The sequence below is a fragment of the Dipteris shenzhenensis genome, chromosome 20 (assembly GCF_047967505.1).
Source record: "Dipteris shenzhenensis isolate YYH24624 ecotype China chromosome 20, Dip_SZ_1.0, whole genome shotgun sequence".
In the NCBI taxonomy this organism is placed as follows: domain Eukaryota; kingdom Viridiplantae; phylum Streptophyta; class Polypodiopsida; order Gleicheniales; family Dipteridaceae; genus Dipteris; species Dipteris shenzhenensis.
The window spans coordinates 34,476,383-34,480,524 of record NC_141615.1 but is presented as its reverse complement, the minus strand read 5'-3'; the positions used below and the strand labels follow the sequence as shown (position 1 = coordinate 34,480,524).

Genomic DNA, 4,142 nt, shown 5'->3' with positions numbered 1-4,142 from the left:
CACTTTGGTATGTCTCCATAGATGGCCAATATTGTTGGAATGGTAGAGCTACAAAGAGGACATTTGACTAGCCGTGTTGGACATGGACAAAGTGCGTTTGTGGGATGTAGTTGCAAGGGAAGGTTCAGCTCTACACGAAGCATGGGCTGTGCCTTATTGGCTGGTCCAAACTCTCCAGAAGAGTAGGTTTCTGCTCCTTTATTTGGCAAGACTCGCAGAGATACAGCTGAGGCAGAGGGGTCACAGTTTTTAGAGTCAGCTAGGATGGGTACCCTCATCGATGGAAGAGTCTGAGTGCTTTGAGAATGCATGTGATAATGTGCATTGGATGCAGGCCATGCAGGATGAGTTGAGGTCCATTCAGGAAATAATATATGTACATTTGTAAGACTAGAATATATCTGCTCTTACAAATTCAGATTTTTGTTTCTAAAAACCAAAGTTCTACAAAGCAAAAAAAAACTAAAGAGAAGAAAAATGAGCTAACAAAAAACAAAAGGTAGACATACTTAGTAAGCAAAGCAAGGCTTATGTCGTCATCAATGCCCAAGAATAAGCACCTATATTGGGTTTCTAAAGACTCGCGAAGATAATACCTAAGATGTGGTAAACTTGCCTCCAGAGAAGAGGGCTATTGGAACAAAATGGGTCTACAAGCTGAAAAAGAAGCCTGATTATACCATTGATAGGTACACCGCTAGGCTGGCAGCAGGGCAGTTCCCCTGCAGTTCCTCATGGAGCATTTAGCCATCCTTTGCTAGACAACTGAAAACCTAAATGAAGTGGAAGTACAACCTATATAGAAAATTCTCAAGATCACCCAAAATTGAAGGTGTCCTGAATTGGCCCATTGCAGGCACAGACCCTTCTAACCTATTTTACATATCATTGGGATCCTAACCTCCCAACACCATCATGGGATAGCATTCAAGAGATTGCTTTTATATATGATTTTCCAAGGTTAATGCTCTCTCATGATGCAAACTTGAAGTAGTGGCGTGCATAGGTGACCCCTCAACCTAGGTGTGATGAGTCCTGCAGAATCCTTTGCAAATTTCCTGATGTAAAAATCTGCCAGACCAACTCCATCACATCTAGAATGTAAGGTCTACAATCACATGTCTGCGCTTTACTCAAAAATATATACTCCAAGAATTGTCACGCATCCTAACTAAGCGTCTAAGCGTCTCAATGTAATGTGCAATTTATCACCAAAATTAAGCAAGTCATCGGCAGCTTCTGCTGCTGCTATGACCATGGTGCCTTTACTCACCTTTTGTTACACGTCCATACAATCCTCTGCTTCTGCCTGCTTACACAACAGAAGATTAACTACAAGAATTGTGACACGTCCTAACTAAGCGGTCTGTGCAACTTATCACCAAAATCAAGCAAGTCATCAGCAGCTTCTGCTGCTGCAATGACCATGATGCCTTTACTCCTCTTAGTTACACGTCCGTAGAGTCCTCTGCTTCTGCCTGTTCACACAACACAAAAAGTCTCACCTAACAACGTTTCTTTTACAAAAAAAGGAGTAACCCAATGTTTTCGTGATATCGTCAATATAAAATATAAGTAGTGTCTACCTCGGTCCACTTGTCTGCCCACCACCAATCATGGTCCTGCTGTAAGGGCTTCCCGGTTCCCACATCTTTATGCCAGAGCAGATCCGTATTTATGAAGGAAGGATATATTGTAGATTAAACAGTGCCAGCCCAATCAAAATCCAAAAACTTGATCTCAAAAGAATCTTCCACTGATCTCGCCATGATGTTGGGAGCCCGCACGTCACCATGCGCCACTTCCATCCCCTCACATGTACAAGTATGTGCCTCCTTCAATGCATTGTGAAGTAATCTGCAATGTGGAAATCCGTTATAAATTGCAGGGATACAAAGAGTGGAAATCCATTAAAAAGATTCGATAAACACTACATGCTAGAAAGATAGGTGTTGAAACCTGCTTCATTCAAGTCCGGCAATGTTTCGATCTTTGCTTCTGTCGCTAAAATCTGTGCGTTGGGAACTGCTACATCGGCTTTAAGTTGAGAGATATCGGCTTCAAGCTTAGAGATATCGGCTTCAAGCTGAGAGATGTAGGCTTCAAGCTTAGAGATGCGGGTGCTGAGTTCTTGCAATTGCTCACGGTGCAGTGACGTCTCAGCACTGTTTAGTTCGGACAGCAAATCTGATTTCTTAATTTGCCGACGCAGGTCAGAAATCAGTCCCAGCCATAAATTTCTTTCCTCTTGCAGTGTAGCTTCTTTGCTGCGAAGAAGGGTGCAGACCTCTGTCCGCTCTTGTCTCAGGGCCTCCAGCCGCCTCTGATGCTCTTTCCGTTTCCTTGAAGAGACCATGTCGAAAGCCCTTGCATGCTCTCTCTTATTATTTGGTTGTTTGTGCAGGAATTCTATTACGTTTCTTGCTTCATAGAAGCACAACTACTCCAGCCCTGAAATTTGAAGGCCTATTCAAAAGTAAGTAAATACATGGTACATACATATATTTATGTTTAAACATCTCAAATGTTTTCCAATTGTTGGCCTTCATTTGCAACGTGAATTTTTGGCCCTCCAAAGGGTCTTAGGGTAGTGTCATCTTTTTTGGGTTGGGTTAGCAAAAGGGTGCGTAAGGGCATTCTCCACGAAAGTTTGTGCAAGTCCTTCGCTATTTTTGAGTCGTTCGTTTTTGTCGAAAGTTTGTGCAAGTCCTTCGCCTGGAAAGACGAGGAACATGAAGGAGAGAGAGGAGAGAAAGAGAGGACAGAGTGGGAGAGAGAGAGAGAGAGAGAGAGAGAGAGAGAGAGAGAGAGAGAGAGAGAGAGAGAGAGAGAGAGAGAGAGAGAGGAGAAGCGAGAGAGTAGGCGATGCAAGAGAGAGGAAACGGAGAGGAGGGGACAGAGAGAGAGAGAGAGAGAGAGAGAGAGAGAGAGAGAGAGAGAGGAAATGAAGAGGAGGGGAGAGAGTAAATAAAGATGAGAGGAAACGGAGAGGAGAGGGGAGAGGAAATAAAAAGGAGAGTAAAGAGAGAGAGAGAGAGAGAGAGAGAGAGAGAGAGAGAGAGAGAGAGAGAAGAGAAAAAGAGAGGGAGAGGGGAGACGAGAGAGAGAGAGAGAGAGAGAGAGAGAGAGAGAGAGAGAGAGAGAGAGAGAGAGAGAGAGAGAGAGAGAGAAGGAGAGGGAGAGAGGAGACGAGAGATGAAAATTTAGAGAGGGAGGGAGCAAGAGAAAGTATGAGAGACAGGGATAGAGAGAGTAAGAATGAAAAAGATAGAAAATCTTACCAATGAGGAGGAGAAAGGAGTGGGCGACGATCAAGGAGAGATGTTTTGATGGAGGAATTTGAAAGCTACAATCAATAAGGGATATTAGAGGAGAGATAGTGAAGGAGAATGTAAACGTGTGGAAACTTGCAAACAAAACTATCTACCTTGGTGTGTGATTTAGTCGAAACTTAGACAAACAAAACTATAAACCTTGGTGTTTGAAAAGAGATATGTGTGGAAACTTGAATTTCAAATTTCACGCCTTTTTTTAAACTATGAACCTTGTGTTTGTAAATACAAATGTGTGGAAACTTGAAAATTGTGTGAAAAGACAACCTTGTGTTTCAAAAGACAAATGTGTGGAAACTTGAAAAGTGTTAGATATCAATGCTCCACTCTCATGTAACTACGCGGGAACCAGCTAACTCTACTTGTAAGCCCCCCATATGAGGAGAAGGCATTTGAGTAGCTCGATTATCCGGTAGGTCCTGGTTTACACCAGATGGGGGCCATGTGTGGCCTGATGGCTAGATGTAGTTGGCACACTGCCAACAAGGCTACATGCAAGTGCGGGAAGGCATCCCATGACTAACCGCATTGAGGGTAGACAAAGCTTTTCCCGAGGCAGCCCACTCTCGGGTTGCGGGGCCCATTTGGAGGTCTAGATGATCCCGGATGGCTGTGGGCCGAATGGATTCCGTAGGTCCGTTGCTCTATTTTGCGCACCGGTTCTATCGTGTGGTCGGTGGCCTATTTCGACCGACCCTCAGTCGACCATTTTGGGCGGGTTGGGTCGGTCACCATATTGGATCTAACCGACTACGACTGGTGGCTATATAAGAGCGAGCCCGTGAAGCCCATTTCATCATCACTGGCTAC

The 4,142-nt window shown here is 44.1% G+C and overlaps 1 long non-coding RNA gene across 1 annotated transcript; it reads right to left on the bottom strand.

The window, feature by feature from the left end:
- Nucleotides 1-975: 975 nt before the first annotated feature.
- Nucleotides 976-1,841, bottom strand: LOC147889568 (uncharacterized). Its single transcript, XR_015542956.1, has 2 exons — nt 1,587-1,841; nt 976-1,478 (listed from the first exon to the last, which is right to left on the bottom strand). It is a non-coding gene; the product is annotated as an uncharacterized LOC147889568 (long non-coding RNA).
- Between the last annotated feature and the right edge of the window lie 2,301 nt (nt 1,842-4,142).